Below are 12,433 nucleotides of genomic sequence, written 5' to 3' on the forward strand. Positions count from 1 at the left end.
CCTTAAGCCCCAAAATTGCTGGCTTGAAGCCCAAGGTCACTGGCTTAAGCAAGGGGTCACTTGCTCTGCTGAAGCCCTCCCACCACCCAACCCTGCCACCCTTTGAAGGCACATATGAGAAAGCAATGGACAACTAAGGTGCGCAGGGAAGGATTGATGATTCTCTTTTCTCTCCCTCCCTCTCTGTCCGTTTCTGTCCCTCTCTCTGTCTCTCTGTCAAAATAAAATAAAATAAAATAAAACAAATAACAGGCTATCCTGCCTCTGTTTAAATACACTTTTTGGAGAAAAAAATCACCCAAGTGCACACTCTGCCTCAAATAGTCCAATTATGGTGTGGAGGAAGCAAACCCATTCTTCCTGTTATTCACAAAGTCTGGGCTAAACCAGTTTTTAGTTCTATCCCAATTAATAGTATAATATGGAACTGTTCTCATCTTACTTAAAGACTGCCTTTTCCAGAAGGGGACTATGGACCTCCCCATTTTTTAATGGTAGCGCCCTGGTTTATTAAAGCTTTGCCTTAGTACAGACGCTGGGGTTTGCCCATGATGCTCTTGATGTACAGAGCCTGGATATTCTGCCAATTCTTTTTTTCTTTTTTGTATTTTTCTGAAGTGAGAAGCGGGGGTAGGGGGGTGGGGGGAGTTAGACAGATTCCTGCGTGTGCCTGACCAGGACCCACCCAGTATGCCCACCAGGGGGCGATGCTCAGCCCCTCTGGGGCGTGGCTTATTTGCAATCGGAGCCATTCTAGCACCTAAGGCTTAGCCTTGGCTGCAGGAGGGGAAGAGAGAGAGAGAAAGGAGAGGGGGAGGGGCGGAGGAGTAGATGGGCACTTCTCCTGTGTGCCCTGACTGGGACTCGAACCTGGGACTTCCATATACCAGGCTGACGCCCAACTGCTGAGCCAACCGGCCAGGGCCTGCCAGTTCTTTTTGAGCAGTGACACCAGAGAATTAACAGCCAAGTGGATGTTATACACAAGCTCATCATCTGTCATCTTCACATGGCCAACAGCCAGAGCCAGACACAGCAACTTCTTCATCTGGAACTTGATTGTGGATTTCACTTCATCAACTTTGGCCACCATGTTCTCATTGTGGGTCAGCAAGGAGGGGAACTTGCCAGCCTTATTCAAGCCTGGACCCAGGATTCTCAGCATCTGCTTGATCAAATACTCTGAAGCCAAAACGGTGCCATACTTCTTGGCCAGCTTCTTGATCAGTTTCTTATTCTTGTTGAGTTTCTTCAGCGCCTTGATGTCCATGTGGTGGATGTCCATGGCCTTGGCCTCATCACAGTGCTGCTGGTCCCCCAGAACACACATGGGGAACTTGGGGCGGGGAGTGGACTTAAGCCTGATGGTGCCTGAGAAGCATTTGTCCTTCTGAAGATCATAGTTCTTCAGACTGATCTGCAGCTCCACCGTCTCCAAAAACTTAAGGTGCTTGCTCTGGTTCCCATGCAGAACTTCCCGCACCGCCTTGTGTCGTGGGAGACTTTGCTGCTCGTAATTCCTCACGCTGCAAAAATGAGAAAAGAGCAGGACCCCCTCCCCCCCCATAGCTTCATTGTATAAAGAGCTAGTTTGGGACTCTCTCAGATTGTGTGTTTGAATCTCTGTAAGCCATTCACCAGCCTACAGCTTGAAGCTCCTAATCAGTTTCTGAATCTTTACAGTAGGCTAATTTTGTTTGAAAACCTGGAAGTGGTTTTTTACTTTCTATAGTTTAAACCTCAGATTCCTTAGTATATCATAAAAAGCTCTTTGACCTCATTTCTTCCAGCTCTTATTGCATTCCTGCCATGCCCAAAATGCCTAACTTCTCGAAGGTTCCAAACTTAGTATGTAAATCTGTGCCTCTTTGCTTTTGCATTATCTCTTTGTCTTGGAATTGATTTTGTCTGGTCTCTGTTCTGCTTAGCATCAGGGCCATCTGAAATCTTCACTGATTAACTCAGGGTAGAATTACTGTCTCTCTCTGTGCTCTGCCATCTGACTTGTTTCTACTTTTATCAGTGACTTGAGGTATGTGTTTGTTTCTCCTTCCTCACTCTTTAAAGGTAAAGAATATGTTTAATCTCTGTATCCTCAAAACAGTAACTGGCACTTAAGAAGTAGTTTGAAAGGTATTTGTTTAATAAGTAAGGCAGTGTGGCCTGGTGTGATTTAGAGTCATAAATACCTGGGTTTGAATTCCAGTTATGCCTCCATGTGATTTGCTCACGTTATACCTAACTTCTTATTTTTTTTTGTGTGTGACAGATACAGAGAGAGAGACTTGATAGGACAGACAGACAGAAAGGGAGAAAGATGAGAAGCATCAATTCTTCATTGTGGCACCTTAGTTGTCCATTGATTGCCTTCTTATATGTGCTTTGGGGGGCTACAGCAGAGTGAGTGATCCTTTGCTCAAGCCAGTGACAATGGGGTCATGTTTATGATCCCACACTCAAGCCAGTGACACCATGGTCAAGCTGGTGAGCCAGCGCTCAAGCTGGCAACCTCGGGATTTTGAACCTGGGTCCTCTGTGTCCCAGTCTGATGCTCTATCCACTGTGTCACCACCTGGTCAGGCACTAACTTCTTTGAGTTTAGTTTTCTCAGGTACAAGATAGGGACATTAGTGGTAAGCTTAGAGATAAAATAAAGAATTACAAATAAAACATTTAGCCTAACACCTGAAAATAAGATGTTGGCATTATTAGTTATTGAATCTATCACCTGTTCTTTCTCTTACATTCAACCCCTTTTGCCTTCCTCTTCCAGTTGACATGAAGCATGATTGTTTTTTCATTTTAAAAAAAGCTTTCTTTACCATACCCTTTGAGATACTATCTTTTTTTTGTTGACATTTCACAACCTAAGTTGTTGAATCTCATCTCTTAGCGTCTTCTTCCTTCAAACATCTGTACACTTCTCATTGTGATTTGATTTTGTCTCTTCTACACCATGGATGTTGCTTTTGCAAAGATTTGTTCTGAATCTAGTAGCATATTTTTTTCCACCTTATCCATGTTGCTTTTAATTGTAGCATATAACAAACTTGTAATTGTTTATTTGTATGTTTACTTCCTTAATGCCAGTTTCTTCTTCAATTAGAGGTAAATTAAATGATGATGGGGCCTCTTCTGTTTTGTGCATCATTGTATCCCTGTCCTGTAAGGCCTAGCAAGGAGTAGATTCTGAATCTTTCTATTATCATTGTGGTACTATTGAAAATCTGTGTTCCTTTGCAAATAGGACAGAGGTGTCAATGTTGTTTTGAGGAAGTTCTCCATTTCAAAGCAAAATCAGCCTGGCCTGTGGTGGCGCAGTGAATAAAGCATCAACCTGGAATGCTGAGGTTTCATATTTGAGACCCTGGGCTTGCCTGGTCAAGGTACATATGAGAAGCAAGTTGATGCTTCCTGTTCCCTATTCCATCCTTTCTCTATCACACACACTCTCTCTCTCTCTCTCCTCTCTAAAATCAGTAAGAAAATTAAAGTAAAATAAATGTGCCCAGGTGTAAATTTTATATTATTGGTGATTTGTTTCAGAATCTTAAATAGATTACTTAATGTGGTCACTGACAATATCTTTGCTTGCTTTTACTTGAAAAAGTCTAACTGTGAACATTTTTTTTTAAAGGCTGAAGTGGATTAAAACTTGTAATTAGGTTTTTTTGTGTTTTTTTTTGTATGTGACAGAAACAGAGGGAGACAGAAAGAGGGACAGATAGGGATAGGTAGACAGGAAGGGGGGAGAGATGAGAAGCATCCGTTCTTGTGGCACCTTAGTTGTTCAGTGATTGCTTTCTCATATGTGCCTTGACCAGGGGACTACAGCAGAATGAGTGACCCCTTGCTCGAGCCAGTGACCTTGCGCTCAAGTTGGTGAACCTTGCTCAAACCAGATGGGCCCGCGCTCAAGCTGGCAACCTTGGGGTTTTGAACCTGGGTCCTCTGTGTCCCAGTTTAATATTCTATCTATTGCGCCACCTAGTCAGGCTGAAATTAGGTTATTAATTAGTATTTGCATTCTTCTCTGTACTCCCACTCTGCCATGCAGTTTTTGTAAAATGACCAAGCAAGAAATAAGAGAATTGACTCCTTACACATTAAAAAAATCCCCCAAAATCTGTGTCCATTACTTTGATTAAAAATCCACACCTACTTCTATCAGATAATATCATATCAGTCCTTAAATTAAACTTTGGGATAAAGGCTAGATTGTTAGTGTGGTACTGATATAAGCATGCATCTTGTCTAAGTTTTGCCTCTCTAGCTTCATTCCATTTCCTCCCTCCCTCCTTTCTTTCTTTCATTCCTCCCTTTCTCTCTTTCTTAAAATTTATGGATTGATTTTAGAGACACACACATACACACAAAGAGAAAGAGAGAGAGAAAACATCAGTTTGTTGTTTCACTTAGTTGTGCATTCATTGGTTGTTCCCTGTATGTGCCCTGACTGGAAATTGAACCAGTTTTTTGGGATGATGCTCTTAACCAACTAAGGTACCTGGCCAGGATTCCATTCCTTTTCTTGCTTCATATTCTGTACTTCAAATATCCTAATTCACTTACTGTTCTAAAAGTATACCTTTGTAGTGGCTAGTCCCATTGTTTAGACCAGGGGTCGGGAACCTATGGTTCGCAAGCCAGATATGGCTCTTTTGATGGCTGCATCTGGCTCGCAGACAAATCTTTAATTAAAAAAAATAATAACGTTAAAAATATAAAACATTCTCATGTATTACAATCCATTCATTTCCTACCGCTCATGTTCATGGTTGCAGGTGGCTGGAGCCAATCACAGCTGTCCTCTGGGACAACACCAAAGTTTTATTGGATAATGCGTAATGTACACGGGTTGTTGTATGGCTCTCACGGAATTACATTTTAAAATATGTGGCATTCATGGCTCTCTCAGCCAAAGAGGTTCCTGACCCTTGGTTTAGACTTTGTCTACCCTCTTTTCTCTGCCTGGGTAACTCATGCTCATTTTTAGGTTTCAGTTTAAGTGTACCCGCTCAGTGAAACCTTTTCCTTGGTCCCAGAAGTTCATGTTTGATCTCTCCTAGTATTTCTGTGCATACTTCTACTACATGTCAGGCAACTTCTGTTTGATCCTGATCCACTGTCTCACACCTGGTCTCTTCTGTGGGAAGCTTATCTGTATGGATTATGTCAGTGGTCACCTGTGACTTTTGGCTTCAGATAGCGTGCAGCCATTGTGGAACACAGGCAGATCAACACAGTGAGGAAGGTAAGCTTAGAATATTTACTTCCCTGGTTTCTTTCTTGTGGCTTGGCTGTTATTTTTTTTTTTTTCCCCTGAAGCTGGAAACAGGGAGAGACAGTCAGACAGACTCCCGCATGCGCCCGACCGGGATCCACCCGGCACGCCCACCATGGGGCGATGCTCTGCCCATCCTGGGCGTTGCCATGTTGCGACCAGAGCCACTCTAGCGCCTGAGGCAGAGGCCACAGAGTCATCCCCAGCGCCCGGGCCATCTTTGCTCCAATGGAGCCTTGGCTGCGGGAGGGGAAGAGAGAGACAGAGAGGAAAGTGCGGCGGAGGGGTGGAGAAGCAAATGGGCGCTTCTCCTGTGTGCCCTGGCCGGGAATCGAACCCGGGTCCTCTGCACGCTAGGGCTTGGCTGTTATTTATTTATTTTTTTTTTTTTCATTTTTCTGAAGCTGGAAACGGGGATAGACAGTCAGACAGACTCCCGCATGCGCCCGACCGGGATCCACCCGGCACGCCCACCAGGGGCGGTGCTCTGCCCACCAGGGGGCGATGCTCTGCCCATCCTGGGCGTCGCCATATTGCGACCAGAGCCACTCTAGCTCCTGAGGCAGAGGCCACAGAGCCATCCCCAGCGCCCGGGCCATCTTTGCTCCAATGGAGCCTTGGCTGCGGGAGGGGAAGAGAGAGACAGAGAGGAAAGCGCGGCGGAGGGGTGGAGAAGCAAATGGGCGCTTCTCCTATGTGCCCTGGCCGGGAATCGAACCCGGGTCCTCCGCACGCTAGGCCGACGCTCTACCACTGAGCCAACCGGCCAGGGCGGCTTGGCTGTTATTAACACCCCTCAAGGTAGCCTTTTCTGTGACTTTCTCGTCTAAGTTTCGGTAATCTCTCCCGCCCCATATCATTTTTGGGTTTACTGCTTCTGCTGCTAATACTAGAGTCTGTACCTTTCATTGTGTCCCCTCTCACCATTCCTTTGGGGTTAGTTCCTTTTATATAAATGCTGTTTGAATTATTCTAATTAGACTATTTTATCACTTTCTGATTAGAAGTCTGGCTAATAGGATCCTCCATACATTATTTCTGGTAGTGCCTTCTCTCTTTTCAGTAGTTGCCTGTGTTTGCTTTTGCCCTCACCTAGGGAAATAGGCTTCAGTTGAAGTTCTAAAGCACCTTCCTTCCACTTGAGGCAGGACAGTGCTATTTTTGTTTATACTTTATATTGAGATTCTGTGTAAGAGCTGCTAGAAATTAGGATTGAACAAGTAAAAAAGGTTTGAAAATCAGTGACCATAAGGGAAACAAAATCTTAAAGTCTTTTTTACTGGCACTTAAGGCTCTTAAAAGGCCTGGTATCTACTTTTATTTTTAGTCTCATCCTTTAAGTATTAACCCTCTTGGACTTTTACACTCAAGGATTTAATCAGTGCTCTCTGCTATGTTAGTGTCCTGGCCTGTATAGTTATAGACATGCTTCACCCAGCCGACTCCCCATTCATCCTTGAGGTCTTCCATAGACTGTATGTTTTTTTGATGTATTTTATTTTATTTTTATTTATTTATTCATTTTAGAGAGGAGGGAGGGAGAGAGAGAGAGAAAGGGGGGGAGGAGTAGGAAGCATCAACTCCCATATATGCCTTGACCAGACAAGTGCAGGGTTTTGAACTGGCAACCTCAGTGTTTCCAGGTCGACGCTTTATCCACTGCGCCACCAGAAGTCAGGCCATAGAGTGTATTTTAAGGGAGGGTTTCCCTAATGTTCTTTTCTGTCCTTCCTTTCACCTACACACATACTATTACGATTCTCTATTAACTGCTTTTATAGCATCTTATACTTTCCCTTTATGGCAGTTATTATTGGACTTACATAGTTATTTGTCCTTTCATTTAATATCTGCCTTCCACAGGGGTCTGTTGTGATCATTGCTATATTTCCAGTGCCTAGTAGTGTGCATGCGTCCATTTATTCAACATATAATACAGGAAAGAAACTTAGAGTGTAAAGTCAAGAAGCTCTTTAGAAGAGTGTGATTCAGAAAATTTAGGGCCATTTGAATTTATAACTTTTTTTTTTTTCTCCTGAAGTGAGTAGCAGGGAGGCAGAGAGACAGATTCCCGCATGCGCCTGACCGGGATCCACCCGGCATTCCCACCAGGGGGCGATGCTCTGCCCATCTGGGCCATTGTTCCCTTGCATCTGGAGCCATTTTAGTGCCTGAGGCAGAGGCTATGGAGCCATCCTCAGTGCCGGGGCCAGCTTTTCTCCAGTGGAGCCTTGGCTGCAGGAGGGAAAGAGAGAGATAGAGAGAAAGGAAAGGGGGAAGGGTAGAAAAGCAGATAGGTGCTTCTCCTGTGTGCCCTGGCTGGGAATCGAACCCAGGACTTCCACACACTGGGCCAATGCTCTACCGCTGAGCCAACTGGCTAGGGCCTGTCACTATTTGTTTTGAATGGGACCATCCCTTTTTGATTTCACTTGATGAAAACATCAGTATATTCTCTTTTTAGAGAAATTTTATTATATTGTGTTCTTCTGTAGAACACTGATCACTTCCTCTGAAGCAGTGGACTAAAAGTCCTATTCCATTTTTATGACTAAGTAATAAAGATGACCTAAAACATTTTTGGGTGAACAGTTTAAAACTTACAGAAAAGTTGCAGAACAGGACACAGAACTTGCCATTACGATGCCTTGTTATTCCTGAATACTTTGATGTGTATTTTCTAGACACAAGTGTGTTATACTGCATAACCATAACAGTCATCAAAATCAGGCAATTAATATTTATACATTGTGACCATTCAGTCTTAAAATTTCATTTATATTTGACAGTTGTTACAAAAGCTTTAGGAGTAAAGGGTGCAGTTCAGAAGCACTTAACTACTATTAGGTCTCCTTAGTGTTCTTCAATCTGGAGCAGATCCTTAGTCTTTCCTTGACTTTACCTGACCTTGCCACTTTTGAGAATTATAGGCCGGTTAATTTGTAGAATGTCACCATAAGCATGTTTAATGTTTGGCCATGATTATATTAGGTGATAGAGATGACTTTGGAGGTAATAATAGATTTCCATTTAAAAGCTACTCCATTGTCTTATTTTTTGAAAGCTACTTTTTTGTTATTTACACTTTAAGTCTTTTTCTAAATATTTTTAGTCTTGGGCTTGTAAATCCACAATAATCTTTAAATACATATTGAGGAAATCTATAAAGAACCTGATATGTACATCAAGACACAGAATCCCTAAAAGTATTTTGTTAAGAGAACAAAAATTTTTGTCATCTTGTCATAGCAATTTTTATTTTGACAGAGGAATAATTTACAGGTGTGTGCAAAAGTAGGTTTACAGTTCATATGGAAAATAATACAATAATTAATAAATAGTAATACAAGAGTAAACTGTGTCATATACTCACAACTGTCAACCTACTTTTGCCCACCTCTCCTTATATTTTGTTATTAAGATTATTTATGATTTAAAAATTCTTTGGTTTCCCCTGGCCGGTTGGCTCAGCAGTAGAGCGTCGGCCTAGCGTGCGGAGAACCCAGGTTCGATTCCTGGCCAGGGCACACAGGAGAAGCGCCCATTTGCTTCTCCACCCCTCCGCCGCGCTTTCCTCTCTGTCTCTCCCCCTCCCGCAGCCAAGACTCCATTGGAGCAGAGATGGCCCAGGCTCTGGGGATGGCTCTGTGGCCTCTGCCTCAGGCGCTAGAGTGGCTCTGGTCTCAACATGGCGACGCCCAGGATGGACAGAGCATCGCCCCCTGGTGGGCAGAGCTTCGCTCCATGGCGGGCGTGCCGGGTGGATCCCGGTCGGGCGCATGCGGGAGTCTGTCTGACTGTCTCTCCCTGTTTCCAGCTTCAGAAAAAATGGGGGAAAAAAAAAAATTCTTTGGTTTCTGAATTACAAGTGGTACTTGAGAACTCATGACATAAGTATATTTAATTATGGCAGAATTTCTAAAATAATCTGCTTGGTTAAAAACAAATTGTACACATTTTAACTTTTTTTAGCTATGAAATAATTTGAAAATCCAGTTGAAGGCAGGCAGAATCACTGTTCTAAGCCTATTTTTAGATTTTTTCCCCCCTTTTTGTTGGTTTCCTTTCTATCCACCTGTTGGTGTTCCTATTTATTTAGTTAGTTAGTTAGTTTTCTGAAGCTGGAAACAGGGAGAGACAGTCAGACAGGCTCCCGCATGCGCCCGACCGGGATCCACCACCATGGGGCGATGCTCTGCCCCTCCGGGGCGTCGCCATGTTGCAACGAGAGCCACTCTAGCGCCTGAGGCAGAGGCCACAGAGCCATCCCCAGCGCCTGGGCCATCTTTGCTCCAATGGAGCCTTGGCTGCAGGAGGGGAAGAGAGAGACAGAGAGGAAGGAGAGGGGGAGGGGTGGAGAAGCAGATGGGCGCTTCTCCTGTGTGCCCTGGCCGGGAATCGAACCCGGGACTTCTGCACGCCAGGCCAACGCTCTACCACTGAGCCAACCGGCCAGGGCCTGAACCACCTGCAGTTTTACGTTTAGTCACATGAGTTTATTTTTTCAATAACTGTCCCCTGTGCCCAGCTTGGCATGTAAGTTGCTTCTTTAATGCTTTTGCTTTGTTCTTTTTAAAGATTGAAGTGAAATTATAAAACCTTCATTGAGTATTTAAGTTTATTTAAAAATACTTTAAATACGCACACTATATACTACATATTTATATATAGAATATATCTTTTATATTTTTTTACTTTCAGCTTTTTCTGTTTTTAACAATTAGTCTCTTTTAGGGATAATTGGATTTAAAAACAGTTTGATAGTTCTCTTAATTGGGATATTTATTGCATTTACACTTAATATAATTAATAATATATTTGGATTCAAATGATCCACCATTATATAGGGTGGGGCAAAAGTAGGTTTACAGTTGTGAATACATTCACAAAACAGTTTATTCTTGAATTATTATTTAATTATTGCATTTTTTTTGTTTGTTTGTTTTGTTTTTTTTCATTTTTCTGAAGCTGGAAACAGGGAGAGACAGTCAGACAGACTCCTGCATGCGCCCGACCGGGGTCCACCCGGCACGCCCACCAGGGGCCGATGCTCTGCCCATCCTGGGCGTCGCCATGTTGCGACCAGAGCCACTCTAGCGCATGGGGCAGAGGCCACAGAGCCATCCCCAGCGCCCGGGCCATCTTTGCTCCAATGGAGCCTTGGCTGCGCAGGGGAAGAGAGAGACAGAGAGGAAAGTGCGGCGGAGGGGTGGAGAAGCAAATGGGCGCTTCTCCTGTGTGCCCTGGCCGGAATCGAACCCGGGTCCTCCGCACGCTAGGCCGACACTCTACCACTGAGCCAACCGGCCAGGGCAATTATTGCATTTTTTATACAAACAACTGTAAACCTATTTTTGCTTCACCCTGTATTGTACCTTTTTTTTTTATGTCATCTATTTCTTTTATCTTCTTTCTTTGTTCTGAATTAATTTTCTGTTTTGAATTAACATTCTTGGAGGCCTCATTGTGTTTGTGTGTGTGTGTTCATGTGTATGTGCACTACCTTTTGCTTATGGTGAATTCTTTCCTTATGCATTTTGTATACTTTGTGAGCTCATCTTAAGACCTCATCTTTGAGATCTCTGTGCAACTTAAGTGGAATACTATTGATAAGATAAACTGAGGGCATATTCCCTGACAGTTTTATTCTGCCAAAGGCACTAGGGATAACCATAAGTCCAGGGCTATTTAGAGGTTTTTTAATTTTTCATTTTTTTTTTCTTAAGTGAGAAACCAAGAGGCTGAGAGACTCCCGTGTGCGCCCAACTAGGATCCACCTGGCAAGCCCAATAGGGGGCGATGCTCTGCCCATCTGGGGCATTGCTTGGTTGCAAGCAGAGCCGTTCTAGCGCCTGAGGTGAGGCCATAGAGCCATCCTCAGCGCTCAGGCCAACTTGCTTCAATGTAGCCTTGGCTGTGGGGGAGAGAGAGAGATAGAAAGAAGGGAGGGGGGAAGGGTGGAGAAGTAGATGGGCGTTTCTCCTGTGTGCCCTGACTGGGGAATTAGACCTGGGACTTCCACATGCTGGGCCGTCACTCTACTGCTGAACCAACCAGCCGGTGCCTAGAGTTTTGAATCTGAAAGCTTCATGGTAACATGTTACACTTTTTAGAACAAATGCTGCTCCCCCCTGACCCCCCCATGTGTGTGTGTGCGCGCGTGCCTGTGCACATGTGTGTGTATTAATTTCCTATAGCTGCTGTAACAAGTTACCATAAATTTAGTGGCTGAAAAACCACAACTGTAGTTCCAAAGGTCAGAAGTGTGATAAGGGTTTCACTGATCCAAAATTAAGATGTGGCAGGGCTGTGTTTCTTTTGGGACATTCTATGGAAAAATCTATTCTTACTTTTTTTCACTTCTAGAGGCCTGCATTTCTTGGCTGGTGGCCTCTTCCTTCATTCTCAGGCTGGCAGTGGCATACCTCTGATGAGCACTAACTGCTGCCTTATTCTTTCCCTTACAAAGACTGAGCTCACCTCAATAACCTCAGATAACCCTTCGCCTCAAGATACTTAATTTCATCACCTGTTGTTTTTTTCTTTCTTAATGATAATTGATTGTTGAGAAAGAGAAAGAGAGCTATGAAGGGGATGGGGAGAGATCAGTTTGTTGTTCCATTTATTCATGCCCTCATTGGTTGATTCTTGTTATCTTTTTTTTTTTTTTTTTTGTATTTTTCTGAAGCTGGAAACGGGGAGAGACAGTCAGACAGACTCCCACATGCGCCGACCAGGATCCACCCGGCACGCCCACCAGGGGGCGACGCTCTGCCCACCAGGGGGCGATGCTCTGCCCCTCTGGGGCGTCGCTCTGCCGCGACCAGAGCCACTCTAGCGCCTGGGGCAGAGGCCAAGGAGCCATCCCCAGCGCCCGGGCCATCTCTGCTCCAATGGAGCCTTGGCTGCGGGAGGGGAAGAGAGAGGCAGAGAGGAAGGAGGGGGTGGGGGTGGAGAAGCAAATGGGAGCTTCTCCTATGTGCCCTGACCGGGAATTGAACCCGGGTCCCCCGCACGCCAGGCCGACGCTCTACCGCTGAGCCAACCGGCCAGGGCCTCTTGTTATGTTTTGACCGGGGGTTGAACCTGCAACCTTTGCATATCGGAATGATGCTCTAACCAACTAGTTTCTTGTGCCGTGTCAGTTCC

The 12,433-nt window shown here is 44.4% G+C and overlaps 1 protein-coding gene and 1 pseudogene across 12 annotated transcripts in view; one reads left to right on the forward strand and one right to left on the reverse strand.

Moving 5' to 3' along the window:
- ABI1 (abl interactor 1) overlaps positions 1 to 12,433 on the forward strand; it is a 124,296-nt gene that overhangs the window by 59,259 nt on the left and 52,604 nt on the right. The gene's annotated exons all lie outside the window — the stretch shown is intronic.
- Positions 524 to 2,787, reverse strand: LOC136405611 (large ribosomal subunit protein uL1-like; annotated as a pseudogene).

The sequence above is a fragment of the Saccopteryx leptura genome, chromosome 5, assembly GCF_036850995.1.
Source record: "Saccopteryx leptura isolate mSacLep1 chromosome 5, mSacLep1_pri_phased_curated, whole genome shotgun sequence".
Classification (NCBI taxonomy): domain Eukaryota; kingdom Metazoa; phylum Chordata; class Mammalia; order Chiroptera; family Emballonuridae; genus Saccopteryx; species Saccopteryx leptura.